At 36.9% G+C, this 24,281-nt stretch overlaps 1 long non-coding RNA gene across 2 annotated transcripts; it reads left to right on the forward strand.

Moving 5' to 3' along the window:
* The first annotated feature begins 1,411 nt into the window (after positions 1 to 1,411).
* Positions 1,412 to 22,347, forward strand: LOC126937624 (uncharacterized). Of its 2 annotated transcripts, none has more exons than XR_007719797.1 (3): positions 1,412 to 1,484; positions 17,951 to 18,001; positions 22,135 to 22,347. It is a non-coding gene; the product is annotated as an uncharacterized LOC126937624 (long non-coding RNA). The 2 variants fall into 2 exon arrangements; XR_007719796.1 differs by lacking the exon at positions 1,412 to 1,484 and adding an exon at positions 12,843 to 13,667.
* Positions 22,348 to 24,281: the final 1,934 nt, after the last annotated feature.

Raw genomic sequence — 24,281 nt, forward strand, 5'->3', positions numbered from 1 at the left:
AATGAAAAGAAGAAAACAGTATATTCTCTTTACATTTTTATGTTTGACGTTAGATTTCAAACATTTTTAAAGTAAAATACCAAAATGTGTGGTATTCTGTTTCATTCTGTTTCAAATATAATAAAAATAATGCTCGTAAATGTTACTTAGCTCCAACATATCGTAATTGAAGAGTGACCCTGCAGATACATTCTAGGAACATTACGAAATGTATAAGAACACTTGCATATAAAGTTCACATAAAGTTGAGAGCATAGTGCTATGGAAGTTTTCTGTGAATTCTCTTGATGGATCTAAACTCCTAATAAATATGGATTCAAAATAATGGAAAAAAGGGAAAAGAAAAATGCCCCCTTTTGCAAAACAATAACAATAACAGCAACAACTTATTATAAGACCTTTATTGGTTTAAGCACATGCAATTTAACTTTTACAAAGCAAAGGTTCCACTAGGAATAAAGGAGAAAACTCCAAACCTTTGAAAAGTGAATTTAGAAGTTGGCAAAAAATTTCATTTTTTTCTTTCCTCCTTCTCTCCCTCCCTCTTTCTTTCCTTCTTTTTTCCTTTCTTTCAATATAAAGCCTGCATTCTCCTGTCCTTTTATCACACTTGTGGAGAGTATTATAATTGTTGTATTAGTTTCTCAGATATTACAAATATAAATGAAAATAAGTATCACTATGATATTTAGTAAATGTCTACACAGGGATTTTCCAAAATGATTATTGCTGCCATGTCCATTTATGTTTAACATTCTGCTTAGAAACACTTTTCAATGTAGAAACTTTACTGGAATGTTGTTGCTCATGGTTCCCCCTCATTGGAGGGTTCTACCTGGTTTATTCTGTCTTTCATTCCCCCTCCTACCCAGTGATTGTGTGGGAAATATTTTGACAAGTCTAATGCTTTCCATTAAACTACAAAGCACTTAACTAACAGCAGCACAGTAAGAGAATAAAATCACTTCTAAAGGCTTCACTATTTGTCAGTTAAAAAAGTATCAGATTAAAAACCTGATTAGTAAGTTTTTTACCTAATAATTTCAATAACTGACATGCTTGTTGGCACATTGTATAATTTTTATTTTATTTTTAAAACATTTTTGGTAAAGTTTGAAAAAAATGAATACCCAGTGCTCATATTATCTGTTTGGATAATTCACACACTTTTTGATTTTAACTCTGAAGTAGTATTATCCTGTAACTTTGAATTTAGACAAGCATTCATCTCATAATTTCAGATGATGGCATTAAATCGGAAGGAAAATTATGTTACAAGGTGAGGCACATTACGTATTTCCATTTCTCCTGCTCCCTATGGCCATCATGCCTCTATGAAACTAAACTTACAGAGTGCTAGAGACCAAAGACACATAAGAAATCATTTAATGACATTTCTTCTCTTTACAGATGAGCAAACTGAAGTTCAAGGAGCCAGTGTGGTTTTGTACAAGGGCTTGAGTTTGGGAGTCAAACAGAACCAGGTTTGAATTCTGTCTTAGTAACTATATAAACTTAGACAAGTTACTTGGGTTTGCTGATTCTTGGAATTTTCTTTCATGGACTGGAGATAATAATAATTACTTGCTAGGAATGCCATGGAGGGTTTAATTAAAATTGTGTATTTTAATGCCTGGTAAGCAGTAGACAGTTGGTGCTTCTTAGTTCTCTTGACTTCTCAAGGCAACATAGTAAATTAGTGACAAAAACTTTGCTTTACATGATTTTGAGCAGAACAGACTTCTATTTTATGCTACTTCTTTAATAATTGGCTATGGAGTCCCTAAGGGAGCTTCAGCTTCTGGAATCGAAATCCCTCACCCTGCCCGATTCACCACTTTTGTCAACAAATGAAGCCTCTGGAGCCTCTATGGTTTGTCCAAGTGGAGATGGCAGATGCAGAAATCACTTCCTAATTATGGATGACCACTGACTCAAGCTGAGGTAATAGTCCTAAACTGAGGGTGTGCCTGCTTGGATTATCAATGACAGCTTATTACTCACTGAGTAATATATTATGGAATTAATATCCAAACCTTTATCATAGACCTTATTATGCCAGAAGTTATTTACTCATAGACCCTTAATGACATAGTTGCAGAAGATTCCCAAAACCCCACTTTTTTAATTCCAGTAAATTTCCATTCCCCCTTTCCACCAAGTAATTTGAAAGCTATACTTTCTTTTTTTCCCCATCATAATTCATTCATATCCACTGTTCTAACAGTTGTTTTTGTAGGCTTTTTAGAACTTAGTTTTCCTACAATAAACGTCTCTCAATCCTTGAATGTTTTCTTGGTTCCCTTCCAGTATTTCAGCATGTAACAACACCTTCTAGTTTGTTGCCCTAGCCGAGAGGTTGAAAAGCTACAGCCCTGTAGGCCAAATCCAACCCTCTGCCTGATTGTATATGACTAGTAAGCTAAGAATGGTTTTACTATTTATAAATGGTTGAAAAAATGTTAAAAGAAAAATATTTCATGGCACAAAAATTATGTGAAATTCAAATTTCAATGTCTATAAATAAAGGGCAATTGTAACATAGTTGTACATATTACATATTGGCGGCTATGGCTGCTTTTGCACTACAGTAACAGAGTTGGACAGTTATAACAGAGACCAGAGACCATAGAGCCTGAAACACTTAAAATCCTTATTATCTGACCCTTCTTATAGATTTGCTGACCCCTGTCAGACTCTCAGAAGTCAGCTCTCCCCCTGACCTTTAAAACCAATTTTGTCAATTGTACTTGGATATATTTCTCTAATCTGCCTGTCTCCATCCTAGACAAGCTACCATCACAGTTCACATACACTACTATAATTGTCTCTTAAATGGGCTCCTAACATATATTTTTAGCCCTCCAATCTATTTACCATGCATAAAGAAAATTGTAAAATTTGATCATACCAGTTAATCATACTGCTTAATATCATTCAATTCCTTCCCATTGCTCTTAGAATAAAATCCCAAATCCTTTTTTTCTTTTTTTTTTTTGAGACAGAGTCTCGCTCTGTCGCCCAGGCTGGAGTGCAGTGGCATGATCTTGGCTCACTGCAACCTCCGCCTCCTGAGTTTACGCCATTCTCCTGCCTCAGCCTCCCAAGTAGCTGGGACTACAGGCACCCACCACCACACCTGGCTAATTTTTTTGTATTTTGTAGTAGAGACAGAGTTTCACCATGTTAGCCAGGATGGTCGTGATCTCCTGACCTCATGATCTGCCTGCCTTGGCCTCCCAAAGTGTTGGGATTACAGATGTGAGCCACTGCGCCCGGCCAAAAACCCAAATTCTTAATACGGTTTTAATAACTTTAATGGCAAAAACTGCAATTACTTTTGCACCATCCCAACCTAGTACTTAGCTCAACCCTCTCATATCAAGAACAATGTGACTTTGATGCCATCGCTTATGCTATTTTCTACCTATTCTTATCAGCTATCATTTTGTCCCTATGTTCTCCCACTTTTCTCATTTATAGTGCACATGTTCAAGAGTAGACTGTTGAGTTACTTATACTCCTCTGTTTGGGGCAACTTTCCATTATTTTTCCATGCCAAGTATCTCTCTTTTTTCTTTTCTATTTTACCTTCAATTATTTTAGTACATAGCTCACAATCCTTTTCTCCATTACATCCCATCATCAGTGTCAATGATTTGATCATCCATGGTGCTGACTGTTGTGTTTGGTCTCATTGTACTTTATCCTTCCCAATAGAAGTGACACTGCTCCACCTCAAAGTTCGTGGGCTCCTAAATTCCCCTTTGTTGGGCTTTTTCATTCCTTCACTCCAGTCAACTCTCTATCCTCATTATAATTTTTCTCTTGAATGCTTCAAAGTTCTCTTAATTAACACTTTGAGTCTCATGGTGCCTTTATTGATATCCTAAATGACTTTTCATGAGTGGGTCACAGGATAACCATGAACGCAGTGTCAGCCACCAGCCATGGGAAGCTCATGTTGCCTTCCACTTCTGCACTTAATCTCAGGAATCCAAGCCTTGGTTTATTACAAGCTTATGCTCACTGACTTCAGCTGGACTCTCATTACTGCCTAGCAAGGGTATGGTGAATCACTCATCGTTTTTCTAGAACTGAGCACCTCTCTCTAACTTTCTCCATGAGAACTGATAGACCTAATAGTCTTCAGCTTCATCTTTGCTCAGAAACCTCAGGCCTTTGTTGTTGCTTTAGCATCACTTGCTTCCACCCCAGATCTCTTTGGCTCTATGTTTTCCTTTAGTCTCTACCTGCCTCCTATCTCTCCTCGAAATTTCTGACAAAGGAGAGACTTCCTTTCTTCTATATTTCTTCTGTGTTCACATATTCAACTTCTAGAACTTGTTTTTATTTTTTTTAACTGTTTCATCCTCAAATTCTACTTCTCCTGGCTTTTTCTCCTTGCCTACAAACATTTTTAGTCCTCACCTAGTCTATAATCTCTTCCCTCAAATCTGTTATATTCAAAACTGCCATTTTATCTTTTTCTTTCTGATGTTTTAAAAGACTTGCCTCCATGTCTCACTACTAGCTTACTCTCAACTACTATCCATGAGCTTCAGTCCAAACTGGTAGCTGAAAATGCTGTATTTAAGGAGGGTAGTGACCTGTGATCTCAAACTACAGAGAACTATTCTGAGTTTTTATCCCTTTCAACCAATCTGCAGCATTGATCACCACTACGTACGTCCTGCCTTTGCATGAGTGACAATAATTGATTCTTCTCCTATCCCTTTGACTGCTTCTTGTCAATTCTCCCCTCTACTGTAGCAAGTACCCCTATTTTCCTTAATATCACAGGTATTTGTTTCTCCCTCCCCAAACCCGTGGCTTTTCCAGGTTGTAAACTTTGCAAGCAGAACTGTATTCTTCTCTTTGATTTTCTGAAGCAGAGTCTGCCATAGGGAATAAAATAAACAAATTAAAAATAAATATTTATTGCATTGCATGAAAGAGTGACATTTTAACCTTTTTAAAACAGATCATTTGGCACAGTCTCAGCATGGTATCTTATGCAGTGAAATAATTTGAGCATAAATAATGGAGACCAATTTTTATTTGTAGTACAGACCATGAAGCAAAAAGGATTGCATCTTTGGTGTATAACAAATATTATTTAAATCTTTTTCTGTTACTTTCACTTTAATTATATTTTTCAAAACAGCAGCTACTCTTTAAAATCTCCCTCTTTTAATTCTCTTTAATTCTGGAGATGATAGATAAATTAAATAGAATAGATTTGGGTATATTTGTCTATCTTGTACCTCTTTCAACCATATGGGTTTTCTATCTGTCTCCCTTTAGAGTAAATTGCTTAAGAAAGGTACCAGATTGATAGCTCTGGATGAGAGATGATGGATCCTATTCAAAGTCATGTTTTCTAATGATATTTTCTTACTTTTCAAGAATACATTCTTATTTATTTTCCAAATATTTCATACAGACCAGTGGACCTTCTTTAAGGTCTTGATTTTTTTTTTCAGGTTAAATGCATGTAAGTAGTAATTTTCAGAGATATGAGAAGGCAGTGGAGAAATAGAAGATCAAAAAAATCTACACATAATAGAAAGTAAGTTTTCACCAAAATTATGATGACCAGCAAGTAACCAAAGTTAAGGACTCAAATTAGAGCCCAGACATCTTAGCATGCCACAGTTAGCAGTGACGTATATGACAAAAAATGCACAACTAATAATGTGTCAATGTTTGCAAAGGCCTTATTTTATTTATTTATTTATTTATTTATTTACTTACTTACTTACTTACTTACTTACTGAGACGGAGTTTTTTACTCTTGTCGCCCAGGCTGGAGTGCAATGGCATGATCTCAGTTCTCTGCAACCTCTGCCTCCCAGGTTCAAGCGATTCTCCTGCCTCAGCCTCCCGAGCAGCTGGGATTACAGGCACCCACCACCACACCTGCCTAAATTTTGCATTTTTAGTACAGATGGGGTTTCACCATGTTGGCCAGGCTGGTCTAAAACTCCTGACCTCAGATGATTCACCCACCTCAGCCTCCCAAAGTGCTGGGATTACAGGCATGAACCACTATGCCAAGCCTGCAAAGGCCTTACTTTTAACTTTTCATAAATCATGGAGGATTTAAGATTATCTTTCTAACAACATTCCTTCTACTCAATTGCATTATACTACATTTACTTTGGGAGAGAGATAGGCTGGCTGGGAAATAACACTTTTAGAATCAGTATTTAGCACATTATATAGCCTGCCTTAACTACATTGAAACCTAAGAGAAACTTTGCTGATATACTAAAAATAGTTGCAAATGAATGAAAAGTTTGGTATTTGATAGTAAGGCAGGACTAGCTACATACACCTCTCTTTTACTTGGGAAAATATATTGATGGGGCAGCTGAGTCACATTCTCATTCTTCCTGGAACCTCACCCCAAACTCAGGGGTAAAAACCTTGTGATAAGGTAGGGTGAGACAAACCACATCCTTTTCACTTTCTTTCTTTTTCTTCCTGCCCAAATGGAACAGATAGAACCCCAACTAGCAGCATAGTGAGGTAGCAACCCTCAGGCATTTGGACCAAAACTAAACACAGGTGAGACAGAATCAGGGAGGTTCTTTGTCAGAGGGCAGATACCACATTTGGACCCCACTTTATTGCAGGAGGCATGAATCTATTAAATTCAACATTTCTTATTCAATGGGGTAGATATTATCCAAATATCACCTCTGGTACCTCTTTCTGGGGTCTTACCTGTTCTTCATGTTCTGTAACAGAATAAAACTTGATGTAGATAGTTTCAAGTCTAATTACTTAGTAGAATAAATAAGAAAACCCTACTTAGTTTCAGTTATTGAATTTACTAAACCCACCCCCTCTTCAATGAAAGTCATATACAGTAAGAAAGAAAAATAGAAATAGAAAATAAGCAGTAAGGATAAGAAGAATGCCAATGTGATGACAGTAAAAGTTAACTGAATAGCCATGTTTAACTTTAAAATTAGACGCGAAAATCTGGGTGACAAAAGAAGAAAACAATCGATCATCCATAGCCTTTTGTGGCTGTGGATCACAAACATCTGCATGACCTGGGGCTTTGTTAGAAGTGCAAATTCTCAGTACAGCCATTATGGAAAACAGTTTGAAAATTTCTCAAAACCTTAAAAATAGAGCTATCATAATGTTCCAGCAATCCCACTTCTGGGTATACATCCAAAGGAAATGAAATCAGTATGTTGAAGAGATATTTGCACTCCGATGTTTATTGCAGCACTAGTCACAAGAGCTAAGATACAGAATCAATCTAAGTGTCCATCAACAGATAAATAGATAAAGAAAATGTGGTGTATATACACAATGGAATACTGTTCCACCATAAAAAAGAAGAAAATCCTGTCATTTGTGACAACATGGATGAACCTGGAGGACATTATGGTAAGTGAAATTAGCTAGGTGCAGAAAGACAAATACTGCGTGATTTCCCTTATATGTGGAATCTAAAGAATTGACTTACTAGAAGAGGAGGGTGAAATTGTGTTTACCAGGGGCTGGCAGGGTGAGTTGAGGAGATGCTGGTCAAGGGGTACAAAATTTCAGTTATATTGGAGGAATAAGTTCGAGAGATCTATTATACAACAGGGTCACTATAACAAAAATGTGTTGTATTCTTGAAAATTGCCAGGACAGTAGATATTAAGTGTTCTCATACCACAAAAAATAAATATATGAGGTAATATATACGTTAATTAGCTTGATTTAGCTTCATATATTTGACATATATTAACATATAATACTATAACACCTATATAATATAAAAATATAAAACTATATATTGACATATAATACATATATTAATTAGCCTGATTTAACCACATATATTTGAAATATATGTTTATAATATTTCAAAACATCATGTTGTACATGATAAATATATACAATTTGTATTTGTCAATTAAGAAAAATAAATAAATAAATCAGAATAAAAAGAAATGCAAAATTTCAGATGTAACTCTAGACCCACTAAATCAAAGTCTTGGGAATAAATTCCAGGAATCTTTATTTAACAAGCTTTCTGAGTGATTCTGATACATTTTAAAGTATGACAAGCTCTGCTGTTTCATAATCAGAGGTGGTGAATTAGGGAAAATTCTTTTGGGGCAGCAATAGACCACCAGCAAAGTGCTTCAGCTTCAAGTGCTGAGTGAGCAAGCAAAACCTTGATTGGAAAGAACCTTTTTGGAGCCAGCTGGCAGACCCGAAGCAAGCACGAATATTCTGGGCACAGGGACTCTGCTGTGTGGCTGCCAGAGCCTACCTCTCAGAGAAGCACCAGGGCCAGCCAAGAAACAAATGCCATTTCTTTCACTTCCTTTTTCTTCTCTTTCCTGACCCAGTAGCACTGGTGACCTGCATGCCAGATTTAATTACAGGCTGGGAGAGAAGGTCTAGTGTTTAGATTTGGTTCCCTAAGGAAATAATGACTGATTTCAGCTGGTGAGATTTGTGCTTTCAAAAGGATAGAAGGACTGCATGAGCTCAGAAGCCTGAAAGATTAGCATCGCCCGTGAGAGCGTCCAACCAATCTCCAGGTGAGCTGAAAACGGGATGAACAGTGGCCAAGAAATGTAGTTCACCTTGCTGGGATTTACGGCACAGCCAGGAATATTTGTAGGAAGCACAAAACCTGTCCAGGTTCAGCACTAGCCCACACACATTCTTGGAGACTTGTTTCTTCTTTATCACATGGTGGTTAGTAACATATAACATATATATTAGGTTCACAGGTCTAGGCTCATATTTCCCAAAAATAAGCCTAGTGCATGCTCTTTATTCTTCTCACACTTTCATTCTGTTTCTGGTACTTAAGGCAGATGTCAGAGTAAATGTTTGTCTCCCCAAAGCATCATAAATATACATATAGGGATTTAAAATGAGAAATACCATCTCCCTCATAGGATTAATAATATAAATATTATGCATTTTTCACTTGCATGGGAACTTACAGACCTCTTTTTTTTGTTGTTAAATTGTGTCACATTTTTGCCTAGAGCCTGAAATGCAGTGTCCATAAGAAACTTCATTTTCCTCTTCAATTTAAAGAAGGTTTCAATCACAAAGATAATTAAATGAAAAACTAGTATTAATTCTTCCTCATATTTTAACATGTCCTTATTCATGTTTAAAATGAAATATCTATATTAAGTTGACCTTTATGTAAAACATTGACTAGAACCCAGAGATGCAAATAGTAAGAACTATTTGGTGTTCAGTTTGGTCTTTGCAATAAAAGAAAATGCTTATTTCCCACAATTCTGTCCAAATTAAAAACGTATTTGAATGAGTGACCTATTATGATAAGGAGATGTCTCTGGTTACAACTTTTACAAAACTTCAACTTTTTTTCAACACAACAAGCATCACTTTTGACAGTTCTGCTCCACAGAAGACAGAAGCCCTTACAAATTTGCTATCTCTCAATCAGTCCCATTCTTTGCTTTAGAGGTCAGAGGCCCAGAGGTAATAAAGTTGGTGTGAATTTTTTGATGATATCCAGAGGGAGAACCCAGCTTTACGTGCAGAGAAATGTTAAGAGAGAAATTATTTCTTTTAAATATTTAGGAAAAATTGTCATTTTCCCCTATACAAATACAACAGAACAACCAGTAGAGTGGAAGATATCTCGGATTTGACACTAGAAGTCACTGGTTCATGTTCTAGATCTCCTCACTAGATTTTTGAACCTGAATGAGGCACTTGAAGTGTCTGAGTTTCTATTTTCTCATTCTATAAAGTAGGTCATAGCAAGATCCAGTACCACCATTAGACCCTGAATTTTGAAGGGCTCTGATCTAGTTTTCCTGTGGTGTCCCTTCACAAAGGGCTAAAGGTAAAAGGGACCAAGGGAAGCCTGACTCACCCATACCTTTTCTAGATTATGATCTGAGACACAGCTTTCTGGAGTTCTGTGTCCAAAGTGGACCCAAGCTCTATTCTAGGAATGAGCATGTTCCCTGGCCCATCCTCCTGAGGGCATAGCATAGGCCGAAGAAGTGGAGTTCTATTTGCGTAGTGTGGACAGACCTTGGACATAACAGGCTAGAGTGTCCACATACAAGTTTCAAGGTCCCTTATGATCTAGGAATGAGTGAGGAATGAGAAAAGCAAGTGGGGAGGCCATGGACTGAAGGTTTCCATTTGCATTTTTGCTGTGACTTCACAGATGTCATGGGGAGGTCCACCATATCTACCTATCTTATTGCATCATTCATTCCAAACCAGATACTGAATGGCTGTTCTTGTCTGTCATAATGTAGTCTCTGTTAACAGAAAGATAAGAAAGCTCCATACTTTAGAAATGGTCAGTCTAATGGGAAGGCTTCTAATTATAAATACGTATTTTCAACAGAATATGTAAAGGGCTATAAATTGCCACCTTCTCCTTACCCCCTCCATCAGCTCAAATGACAACAGACTCCTGAGTCAGCCTCATCCAGTCATTGGAACCAGTGTCAATCAAGATCACACTGGGTGGCAAGAAAGCGCCATGAGGAGAAGATTTTACATACAAGTTAGTCTCACTTTGTGTGTTTGACACAGGACATGTTTGTTGTCCACACATTTGTTGTAGGAATGTGATAGCAGAGAAGTCAAGAGCCACCAATTCTGGAGCTATAGAGACTGGGAGCTGAACCTCTTTTTGTCATCCACTATTTATGTTTCTTATGACTAATAACTTTTCTAAGCTTAGTTTCTTAATTTGTAAAATGAAAATAAAGCTCTTTTCCTCCTATGCAAAATGGAACTACTGTAAAGATTATAGAAAACAAAAATTTTAAAGTACTTAGTATGGGATCTGGTATATAGTGAGCACTAAATAAATGAAAGCTATTATTAAAAAACTAAGGAAGTCGATTGGATTTATGTATCATTTTTTCATATGCACAGCATATATATTTTCTATAACTCTATCTTGCATTTTCCAAGAGTCAGTGCAAAATAAATTTTATATAAGCTAAAGAAGCAGCTTCCAGCTTTTAATGTTTCTTCTTGATTCAACTTCTTTGAGGGTAGAGATTGTCTTATCTGTGTTTTTTGTCTTTATACCTAGGATGGTCCCTGGCATGATATGTTTTAGCTGAAAAAATACATGAATTCAAGAGAGAAGGAGAAAACATTTTCAAAGTCATGTTCAATGTCTATGATCACTTACCTTAAACTGAAAACAAGACAGTGATTGGAATTTCTCTAAAGGCAGATGCAGTAGGAGCTTTGCCCTCCTCCCCTCAACCAGAACAAACTGAATTTTAGGGAAGAAATTTCTTAGCTGACTCTTTAAGACTGTAAATTCCAATGAGGACATTGGAAATAGAATCGTTTGTGTATAGTGATTGTCTTTACATATTCAGCTTTCATGGAGTTAAGGAGACTCTTCTAAGAAATACAATTTAGCTGTGTTATCAGTTGAATATTTATCCAAAAGATGACTAGATGACATACTCAATCCTTTTATGACCTCTACATGTGGGAAATAGAAGATACCATGATCAAGAAAAACAGAAACATCTTTTCAAGTGATTATTGTCCCTCCCTCCCAACTCCTATGAGAACGTATGTCTGAAAACATTAGAAATCAATGGGAAAAGATAAATAATCGCAGTTTCTCTTTATGCATAACTCTTTTTGTTTGTTTTGTTTTTGTTTTTGAGACGGAGTCGGCCCGGGCTGGAGTGCAATGGCGTGATCTTGGCTCACTGCAACCTCCGCCTCCCGGGTTCACGTGATTCTCCTGCCTCAGCCTCCTGAGTAGCTGTGATTACAGGCACCTACCACCACGCCCAGCTAATTTTTGTAGTTTTAGTACAGATGGGGTTTCACTATGTTGGCCAGACAAGTCTCAAACTCCTGACCTTGGCCTCCCAAAGTGCTGGTATTACAGGCGTGAGCCACTGTGCTCAGCCTATGCATAACTTTTTAATAGAAAAGACACAAGTGGTATATTTCAAGGATGTTAGGAATCAGATAGTTTCCTATTTAAGTTTTTTTTTTTTTTTTTTTTCCAAACAGAATCTCACTTTGTCACCCAGGCTGAAGTGCAATGGTGTGATCACAGCTCACTGCAGCCTTTAACTCTTAGATTCAAACAATCCTCCTACCTCAGCCTCCTGAGTAGCTGGGACTACAGTTGTGTGCCACTGTGCCCGGCTAATTTTTTATGTTTTGTAGAGACAAGGCCTCCCTATGTTGCCTAGGCTGGTCTTGAACTCCTGGACTCAAGCAGTCCTCTGTCCTTGCCCTTCCAAAGTGCTAGGATTACAGACATGAGCCACCACACCCACCTATTTTCTTTATACGTGGCTTGGTTTAATACAAAACTCCTAGGTCTCACTTTTATTCAGAGATGTTGTTGTCACTCTGTGATCTTTCAGAACGGATGTTTACACATATACAAATATTAAAAATAAGCTAATTTCTGCTCTTTTGACAGTAAGTTGTAATAGATTTTTTTTTCCTTGCTTTTTTGGTGTTAATTTTTATTTGACTAATCTGTGTCATAAATGATTATGTAGGGAACTTGAATCAAAGCTTCAGGCAAGGTAGTGTATACATAGAAGAGCAATCCTGGAGAGTGGCTGAAGGGTTTTTACCCACTGCGTACAGTTTCAATGGAGACTTATAGAAAGTGGTATAAGTTTCAAGCTATGATACATTCTGGAATGAGAGGGAGAGTATCTGTGGCTAGCAGGAAAGTGGGAACTAAGGAACCTCCAGGAGAATCCTTCCAAGAGTCAGCAGAATGGAGCCATGATGGAGCAGTGAATATAAGTCTTAGGCTAGTGGATACTGACATATAAAGGATAAGAAGATATCAGAGGGGACTCTCAGATCTCACTAGAAGTTGGTGTCTGAAAATTGCCTAAATCATAGTTCCTGCAAAGCCTGAGCGGACATAAGTAATAGGTAGGAGGCAGGACATATTTGTATAAACCCTGGGAATCAGGAAACAAGTGTAGGTTCACTGAAACTGATGCCCTAACAATTTGGAGTTCAAGGCTCTAGAATAATATCAAACCCATTGACTGGTAAGGAAAGGGGCTCGGACCTCTGTGGCGCACAGTTTTCAAGTAACTGCCTTGCATACCCAGCCTGGAGTGACCAGAGGCTAAGGAAAATCTTAGTGGGAAGAGTGAAGTGTGGACAACTTTTAAATGCTACTTATATATTGGTGCTGCACTAGCTTGTTTGTTTAATGCCTTTCCCTTTAATCGTCACAACCCTTTATGAGGTAGAGATTTTAATGTATTTTAGGGATGAAAAACAGGTTTTTAAAAATGTTAAGCACTTGTGAAAATGTCACAGAACCCAGCAATGCTTATTTCATGTTATTTATTGTGCTTTCTGGGGATTTAAAAAAAATAGTTTCATAAATATTTTAGCAGAATTTCTCTAGAAGGTATTCAGGTGTCACCTCATTTTACCATCTTCAGATAAGTCTCCCACATACTTTTGTTTTCTTTTTACAGTGTGTACAAAGAAGTCTGTCTAGTCATCTAGAACAGTGGTTCTTGAAGTTCAGTATGCATAAGAAACACCTGGGAACTTGTTAAAATTGCGGACTCCAGAGAGTTTCCCTGAGCTTCAGTAGGTCTGGAGTGGAATCCAGGTGTCTGCATTTTAAACAAGCATCAGAAGTGAGTTCAGATGCCACTCATCTAAAGACTATGTGTGGAAATAGTCGATATTAAGCAGTTTACAAAGTAGCATTCATTTCCACACTTGCCCCATGACCTCTGTTCCTCTAGCAACATTTATTACAGAATTAAAGTGGTAGTCATGGAACTACCCTCATGCCCTTCGGGTGCTGCAGGTAGGGGAGGAAGAAAGGGGAGAGTACGAAAGCTGGTGAGATGTAGGTCAAAGAAGAGCCATGGGATGCTCTTACACAATGCTGCTTTGACTGGCAAGCACTGGATTACATGGTCCAAGCCAGAGTGATATGGAACCTCTCCAAAGCAGAACAGATAAAGGTAGAGGCCAACTTAAACAGGAAATGCTTATTAGCAATTTAATATTTTGTATCCTTTAAAAAATTTCTGGGGTAAAGGCTGATCATTTGTTAAGTAAAAACCTAGTGGTTTATTAGGGATTTCCTAACAAATGTTAAAATATTGAGTACTATTGGGTTCATGCCAGAAGGAGATATATATATTTCTTATGTATAAAGTATATATTTATATCATATATATAAACTATTAGATATTTATTTACTGCAAAAGTATTTTAATTGATAACGTAAGTGTATGGTACAAATTAATAGGTTTTTTATTTCCAGATACAAACCAAAACTTTTAAAAGTAGGATTTTTTTTTTTTTTTTTGCTTGCAGGCATACATATGGTAACTCACTTAATGTAAGGTATTAATTTCTGAAAATTTGCTAGAATATGGAGTTCTAGAAAACTGATTATGTTGAAAACTTGTCATTTACTGGAATTTTGCAATCAACCCTTCTGTGGAGAAGAAAAAAGCAACCACCCACAAATTTATCCATCTTGGAAAATCTGGACTCAATTTTGTCTCCATGCACTTAGGCAAATTTTGGCAGCATTTGAAATACTACAAAATAAATGAGGCCAAATTAAAAGTGCCTTTGGAATGAAGAATTTTATAGCAAGGGAAAAGATGATATGGAAAATTTTCTTAAACTAGGCAACCCTAAATACAAACAGTCTTAACTTTGCAATGAATCAATATTTACAGTAAGAGGATAGCTAATGTAAGTTATAACAGCAGAGTATAAAAATCAGTACAATAGCTACTTTCATAATTCATTTATCATGACAGAAGAATATGCTCTTATCTGTAGACCAGAACAATTCTACCAAAAATAAGATCATAGCTGGGAGTGCCAGGTGTCAAATTAATGAAGGACTTTAACTATCAAAGGAGGTTGCTTCAGTGCATCTGGCTTCTTTCATGGAAACTGGCAAAACATCACTAGTCCTAATCCTACAAATGTAGATGTTTAAAACAGGTTGAGGCAGCCACATTTTATAGGCCAGCATGAAAAGAAAAACAATCACAGGAAAGATATAATTACAGGGTAATAAAAACATAAACACCATTAAATGCATTAATTTTGTATTTGGGTTTTTTCCATGGTTGACTTACCAACTTATAAAAGGTTTTGACAAAATTATTAAAGTTTTTTATTTATTCATTCTAACACACATATTGGATTTGATCATTTTTATAGGAGATTGGTATAATTGGCTATTGAATAGAATAGACTTAGAAGGATTTTTATGAAGTCCAGAGACAGAAAGAGAGAGAGAGAGAAAAGTAGTTGCCACCTTGAACTTCTTAGATACCTACAAATTAATACATTGTCAGGATTAACTGTTCCTTTTCATTGTCCTCTTGAAGCTATCGATACTTTCCTTCTTCAACTTCTATTAAAGTACAGGCATATTAGAAGACTACTGTGTAATCTTGGCAAGCTGTTTAAACTTCCCAATTCAGTTTCCTCGATTGTAAAATGCAGAGAATAATCACTACTTCAGAGGGTCGTTTTAAGGGGGAGAGACAATGCAGAAATGCCTTATATAGTGTAAGTTTCAATAAATGATGGTTATGACTTTAGCGCCTGAAGAAAAGCCAGTCAAAAAGAGGTGCCTCGTGTTGATCCTCCTATGCAGCCCCTGGTGAATATAGTTGCAAGCCAGCTCCTCACAGGAATGTTGGCTCACAAATCCATGAGATCAGCAACAGAAACAAAATGAGCTCCTTTTTGGATACCAACCGAAAGTATGACTCCTTTTCGGGAGGTGAAAGTGGTGCGCATGCTCGTGTGTTTATATGTGCGTGTGTGTGTACGAGGTGCCCATAATGCGTGTTTAAATAGAAGTAGGCATTTTAATAAGAATTAAACCATGTAAGATATGCAAGTTTTAAAGAGAATTTGTAGGTAACTTTTTCTGGAACTGAGGGACACCAGTAAATCTCAAGAAACTTCAGAGAAGAAGCTCCATGCTTCTGGTGTAATATCTTTGCCGAGGCTGTGGGATGGGCCATTCTAATGCTCCTCTTCTTCAAGGACAGTCGCACTGCGCAGTTCCAGCCCTTAGCTTCTGGCTCTGCTCTCCCACCTTAAGAAATCCATTCCGCCTGACCTTAAATGGTTGACCTGCTTCATCCTTACTGTGGTTACCGAGATACCTTAAATAAACACAGATCAACTTTACTCCTGTAAAATGCTTCATTGAAAAATAATCATGTGATAAGATATGTTCAGAAAAGGAGGCATATTAGAGCCTCACTTACGGATATTCACATTCTAAGAGTATTAAAGGCTTCAAGAGGTCTTATTTAACCCAATTTCCTGAATACTATTTAATCACTGAAATTTTTTCCATGTAATTTTATTTGATATGCTGCATAATTATTATTCTTAAGAATATACTTTAGGAAACGCTAATTCAGACCTAGCTTTCTTGTTGTCACAGAGGTTAAATTGTGTTTAATGCAAAGATATTACTGTAGCAATATAGCATTTTAACTCATCTCTTGCATTTTTATTCATTTGCACTTTTTCCATACATTCTCATTTTACCCTGACACCTCTCCTTATATAAAGGTTCCGTGGTGCCTAAGGGAATGGGACAGCGTGGGTTTCCTTTCCTGGTTTCTGTCTGTTTTTCCCACTTTTTATGGCCCATTTGTTGTGTTTTAGAGTCTCAAATTCACTTGAGATTAGATCTGAGGAAGAAAAAAAAGACAAAATCTTAGAAACAGGAGAACAGAACCTGACATTACTGATATTTTAATATATATACATATATTTGCAAACATTTTATTCATCAGACATAAAGGAGCATAAACCCTCCACGTACAGAGCCTCAAACCACTACTCATTTTACTTGAAGGTAACCTGAGTATAAAGAGTACAGAACTCCTACATCCTCACTCTCCATATTCAAAGCTCATAAGAAATTCATAAATAATAAGGCTGTCTGAAGATGCACAATTCCACCCTGATAATGTTTAATTGTATAGTGAGTGTGGAGAAGGTGTATATTACTGCTTCTCAGAAACAATATCTGAGCTTTGCCCTATGGTAGCCACTTACAATTTACCTACAGACATAACCTAATTTGTGAAGAAATTCTGTCTTCCATCTCCATCCAAAATGGAAGGGAAAATCAAAATGTATTGATTTTTTTCCAGGGCTTGGGCTAAGTAGAGGCAAATTTTCCTCGCTGGTGATACAATGTAAAGTGATATTCTATAAAAATTGATCTGTGGAATAAGGACTGTCAATCTAAATACAAGCTTTCATATGGTGTCTAATTACCTAAAATGGCCTCAGTTGAATGTTAAAGACTCACTGTTACAGCAAGGAAAAAATATCCAAAGCAAATCTAAGAGGACAATAGACATGACGAGATCAAATAAAACTAGCAAGAGATATTGTTTGAACCATTGGCAATTTTCTCTCCAGACCTTTGGTTTCCAACCACATTCTCCCACAGCAGAGAACAGAGGAAGCAAATTCCAGTGAAACTAACTGAACAATTTTGAGGATAAGCAGTGTGTGAAACAAGTCTCTGGTATCAGCTTCATGTTAGCCAAATAATAAATGAATATGTCTCTTAGTCTGGGTCATTTCCAAGCTGTATAATTTGACAAATAGGGCCCACAAGCTGTGAGCCTAATTCACTTCTTAATTTGGTGACACAGAATGAAAAGGACATTCAGTTGTAAGAAGACCAAATGCAAATATATACATTAAAAATATTTTTACTGTTGTCAAAGAACTAAATGTTTTTCTTTGAGCAAATAATTTCACTTATCTGTGCCTCAATTCTTGCATCTTTCAGGTAATAAAGTTATTCTAGACAATATTTAAGTTTCTTTACATCTTAAATTGCATGATATAGTAACTGTTTTCCTATCCTTTTTCTTTCTTTTTTAAGAACTTAGTTATCTCCAAACATCAGTGTACAGACTGGCTGTGTTATCTTCTGGTAAGTTTTGCAAAAATATAAGTTCTTAGGCTCTGCTCCTAGAGATTCTAATTCAGTAGGTCCGGGTAGTGTTCAAGAATTTGCAATTTAAAAAAGACTCTCCCAAGTGATACTCATTCTAACATATATCCACAGGCTTGGGAACCCTAATCTAGAGCTACAGCAGCCAGGAGTAAGATTGATGTTGCTCATTTAGAGCAAATCACTTAGGATGTTTCAGCTACTAATAACAGAAAAACTGCGAGTCTGGTTTATACAATAAGGATATTTATACTCTCAAATAACTGGAAGCTTACAGGTTGGGCATGCGTCATGTTTTGGTTACATTTTCCTTTGATTTGGCAGCTCTGCTGACTCTGAAGCATTTTCAACCTCAGAGTTTTGGCAAGTCTCTTTGTCTCTTGTATTTGCTTTGGGAGTTAAGCAGTCTTTCCCAAAGTTTTCCTTCAGCCTCTGCCTTAAATTTTGTTAGCTAGAATTGAACCACACGCTCATGCGTAAACTAGTTACCAGCTAAGGTATTACCAAGACCAGTGGTTCTCAGCCTTGGCTGCACAGTGGAATCCCCTGGGAAGTTTTGAAAATTTGAATATCTGGATCCAACCTCCTGAGTTTCTGATTTAATTGGTCTGAGATGTGGCCAGGGCATCCAGAGTTTAAAAAGTTTCTCAGGTGATTCTAATGTACACCAAATTTGAAAACCACTTTCTATCCACAATCTACATTCCATCCTGGGATGGAATGCTGCTGGAGAGTCAACTACCATGACCACTAAAATCCTTTAAAATTCCTTAAGCAAAAAGTACTTCTAACTTATATGGGTCCTACAATCAGTTAGAAGGCTTGTAGACTTACCCGAGGAAGAACAACCAGAAAGTGACAGAAATATGTCTTTTTTTTTTTTTTTTTTTTTTGACTCTTAGATTAGTGTGCTTTGCACCATGAGATGCCTACTTCTGTGCCTGGAGTCAGTGTGAAATGGAGGACTAGTTACTTGGAAAGCATTGCAGTTTATCCTGGGTGATTCCAACACTGGCTACATTTGAATGATGTCAACTAGAACTTGCTGTAGCCAGTAAGGGGTACCAGTAAAAAAAGTAAATAGATACTACAAAAGGGAGCACATCACAGGAATGGAAAATGATAAATTTAAATCATAGAAAATTTTCACTTCTGCTGTGATATACCATGAGATCGTCACAAAAACAGCATGCTCTTTGATACGCATTGAGAAAAATTCTTTTAGAAAATCCCTCCTACAAAAATCTCTTCATAATGAAACAGGGCAGAATCTATAAGAGGGAAAAGACCTCAGTATAAGGGGGAGAAAAACATTACAATTTTTAAAATAGACTTTAAAATATATACCTTTTAAAAAATAGTCATAGAATTTAGCAAACTGGCTTTTAACCAAAAGAATAACTCTGAGTTATTTACATGCCTGAAATCACCAAGTAGATTTTCCTGACTATACATTTACATTATGTTTACAACTTTGGATTTTTCCATTTTGCATTTGATAACTATTCAAGTTCTCATAAATATAAATGAAAATGCCTTTCTTGGCATTTGCTGATAAAGATTTTGTTTTGATGTTTGTAATGAAATGTTTGTAATGAAAATGTTGAAAATTCTCCTCTCAGATTGCAAAGGAAAAAAATAAGATAAAAAGAATTCCTCAGGCTAAAATGATTTCAGCTAAAATGAATTAGGAGCTATGTTTACAGTTTAACAAATCAGAAGAAAAAGAAATAGGGTAGCTATGAACTAATTCACTAATTAATAAAATCCTTATATTAAATTTAAGAGGCACCTAAATTTAAAATAAAACTTGAATAAAGATGATTTGAAGTCTCCAAATTAAATACTATTATATCCAGGCACGGCGACCCATGCCTATAATTCCAGCACTTTGAGAGTCCGAGGTCAGAGGATGGCTAAAGTCCAGAAGTCTGAGACCACCAGGGGAAACAAAGCGAGACTGGGTCTGATGGTGCATGCCTGTAGTCCCAGTTACTCAGGAGGCAGAGGCAGGAGGATTGCTTGACCCCAGGAGGTTGAGGCTGCAGTGAACTGTGATTGTGCCACTACACTCCAGCTTGGACACAGAGCAAGACCCTGTCTTAAAAAAATAAATAAATACTATTGTGTAGCTGACATGAATGCTTGACTTTTTGTTAGCTTAAAGAGTAAACACAGGTTGAATATGTGGTTTTGAAAAGATGTTAGAAAAATCTCTGAATGATAGCTCCATTCTCAGTCATTAGAGAATATTAAAAATTGATCATAATGGGGGTGTTTTATTCTTTTCAAAATATATATCCCAGTGCCACTGTCAGAACCAAAAGGCTTGACTGGCAAAGGGCATGATTTTCTTATCCTTACATTCTTAAGGTACTCACTGCTTTTGGTGCCACATTGAAAGCATTGTTCCCTGGAGAGAAAACCATCCACACTTGTTACCCCACCTCATGTTCATTTAACAAGCAACAAATGTTAGTGCAACATCAACAATAAACCAAGAGGTGTACCAGACTCTGGATATTAGATACACATAATGATAATAGAAAGACAGACTCCACCATTAAGGACTTCTTGTCTAGTGGGAGAAACAATTAAGAAAACCAACTGTAGCAATTGAATGTGTTCCTCAACATAAAAAGTAAGTGTGGAAACACAGGCAGAGAAAAAGTACCAAATTCAGCCAAGAGCCTGGGGTGGGGATGAAGAATGGAGGATGTAATAATTAATTTTATGTGTCAGTTTGACTGGGCTAAGGAATGCCCAGATAGATGATAAAATGTTATTTCTAGGTATGTCTGTAAGAGTTTTTCTGGAAGAGATTAACATTCTACTTAGTAAACTAAGTAAAGAAATTATGCCCCCCATGTAGGTGGGCATAATTTCATTCTGTTGTGGGCCCAAATGGAACAAAAAGGTGGAGGAAAGAAGAATTTTCTTTCTTCTTCAGCTAGGATATCCATCTTCTCCTGTCCTTGGACATTGAAGCTGCTGGTTCTCAGGTCTTTGGACTCTAGGACTTACCCTATTACAACTTGTTTCCCCATCTCCTGGTCTAAAGGACTTTAGACTTAGACTGAATTATTCCAATGGCTTTTCTGGTTCTCCAGCTTACAGCTCCAGCTTGTGGGATTTCTCAACCTCTATAATCATATGAACCAATTTCCATAATAAATCTGTCTATATACAGAGATATAGATATATAGATATATTATTGGTTTTGTTACTCTGAAGAACTTTGACTAGAACAGAGGAGTTTATGGAGGATATAATGCCTGCATAGGAATTAGCCAGGCAGAGAAAGAAGAGTTATTTCAGAATCATGAGGAAATATGTATAGAAGAGATAAAAATAGCTAAGTTGGCTCACACCTGTAACCTCAGCACTTTGGAAGGCCGAGGTGGGCAGATCACGAGGTCAGGAGATCGAGACCATCCTGGCTAACACACTGAAACCCTGTCTCCACTAAAAATACAAAAACTTAGCCAGGCGTGGTGACAGGTGCCTATAGTCCCAGCTACTCAGGAGGCTGAGGCGGGAGAAGGGTGTGAATCTGAGAGACGGAGCTTGCAGTGAGCCAAGATCATGACACTGCTCTCCAGCCTGAGTGACAGAGCAAGACTCCGTCTCAAAAAAGAAAAAAAAAAAAAAAAAAAAAACACACCAAAACAACAACAACAACAACAACAAAAAACAAAAAACACCAAACAAACAATAGCTAAGTTTAGCTGCCATATAAGTTTGCAGCTAGGGAACTGGTGAGAGGGCTGAACAAGGTGTTAGACAGGGATCACATCACAAAAGTCTTGTAAGCCACAACATTTTAGCCCATAAATGGTATCCTGACATTTTCCATCAGACTTGAGCAAATTTACCAACTTATGATTGTCAAAGAACCAAATGGTTGGAAAGATGTTATAGTAAAAGGACATATAACCTACTTGAACAAAATCACAGCAATCTGTTTATATGGAAAGTCAGGCAGAAGTGCTTAATGGACATTTTTTATTGATCGCTTACTTTGTGACAGGTACTATATTAGGTGCCTTGCATACCTAATTTCTAATGTTCACAATAATTCTGCAACTTAAATATCATTTTTTATTTTACAGATGAGAAAAGTGAGACTCCAAGAAATTGAAGAGTTTACGTGAATCCTGACTGCTTCTAGTGAAATGGAAAACAGGGTTTATTAAAATATATCATAAATAAATATTATGAGGTTGTTTTTTGTTCATAATACGTTACTGAGATAAAAAAATAATGTGGAAGAATATATTTCCTCCAGCATCAGTGACCAATGTACAGTTCAAATATCTACTGTTCAGCAAATTAGTAAATGAATCACCTTTACTTCTTTTCCTCACCTAGCCTCCAATAAAAAAAAAAATCATCATTTTAAATAAGGAGGGTGTCAGCTTGGGATTGAACTCTGCCGCCTTTCCCACATCACTTAACTGCATGTAGGTCCAGCATCTGCTAACTCTTTGAATTAGCTGATTACAATCAGAATCTTCCAGTCACTACATGGAGCAAATACCTTTGTTGTACAGTCATAAGCATTGCTTTAATAACATCTCTATAGCAGATGCATGGACAAGGACTCAGTATTTCTCAGGATGTTTCTTACAAGAAATTGTGTTGATTAAATGAGAAAATATGTTTTAAACCCTTAATACTGCCTTTGGAACATAGTAAATCTGTAGTATACGGCAGCTGTTATTGTCGAGAGCCATCAAGACATCTCTTGCTTCTACCACCTCCACCCATCCCCACCAACGCACATGCACAGAGGTGCTCAGGACTTAGAATTGCATTTTAAAGCAGAACCACTCAGTATAGTCATTGAGGTCTCAGTTTGGGAGAGTAAAGGGCTCAATTGCCCTATAGTTTAGATCCATCAAAACAGAAAACCTAATAACTAGACAATAAATTCTCAATGCTTATATAACAGGTAAACCATCCCTCTGATTAAGAAACGTTGTTTAACTCCAGATTTATTTCCAGATGAGAAATCCACAACAAAAAGAGGTTATATAATTTACTCAATGATACACAGCAAGAGGAGGCTGAGATTGAATTCACCCTTCTTGATTGCAGGCCACTGGCTAATTTTCCTAAAACACAAACCTGAGATTATTCACTTGCTCAAATTTTCCTTGACTATTACTTACTGAATACAATTCAATATTTTAAAACTGGAATCCAAAGCCCTTTATAATCCAGTCCTAAGCTCTCTTTCCAGGCTGTCTACCACCATTAGCTCTCCAAGTAACCAGAATCCAGCCAAACACAACTGTTGCCATTCCTTGGATAAGCACAGCATTGCGAAACTTTGATTCCTTTACTCATTCAGTTTCTTCTGCTTAAGATGTCCTTCCCTTTTCCTCACCCATCAAAATCATACCTGTTTTCCAAGTTCCAGTTCAAATGTGGGAACATCACACACTGGGGCCTGTCAGGAGGTGGGGGGCTAGGTGAGGAGAAACTGGCACAAAGAAAGGATGCCCTCTCTCACCACTCCTATTCAACATGGTATAGGAAGTTCAGGCCAGGGCAATCAGGCAAGAGAAAGAAGTAAATGGTATTCAAATAGGAAGAGAGGAAGTCAAATTGTCTGTGTTTGCAGATGACATGATTGTGTATTTAGAAAACCCCATCATCTCAGCCCAAAATCTTAAGCTGTAAGCAACTTCAGCAAAGTCTCAGGATACAAAATCAATGTGCAAAAATCACAAGCATTCCTAGACACCAATAATAGATAAACAGCCAAATCATGAATGAACTCCAATTAATAATTCCTACAAAGAGAATAAAATACCTAGGAGTACAACTTATAAGGGATGTGAAGGACCTCTTCAAGGAGAACTACAAACCACTGCTCAGGGAAATAAGAGAGGACACAAACAAACGCAAAAACATTCCATGCTCATGGATAGGAAGAATCCATATTGTGAAAATGGCCATACTGCCCAAAGTAACTTATAGATTGAGATTCAATGCTATCCCCATCAAACTACCAATGACTTTCTTCACAGAATTAGAAAAATCTACTTTAAATTTCTTATGGAACTAAAAAAGGGCCCATATAGCCAAGACAATCCTAAGCAAAAAGAACAAAGCTGGAGGCATCACACTACCTGACTTCAAACTATACTACAAGGCTACAGTAACCAAAACAGCATGATACTATTACCAAAATAGATACATAGACCAATGGAACAGAACAGAGGCCTCAGAAATAATGCCATACATCTAA

Source organism: Macaca thibetana, chromosome 15 (genome assembly GCF_024542745.1).
Source record: "Macaca thibetana thibetana isolate TM-01 chromosome 15, ASM2454274v1, whole genome shotgun sequence".
In the NCBI taxonomy this organism is placed as follows: domain Eukaryota; kingdom Metazoa; phylum Chordata; class Mammalia; order Primates; family Cercopithecidae; genus Macaca; species Macaca thibetana.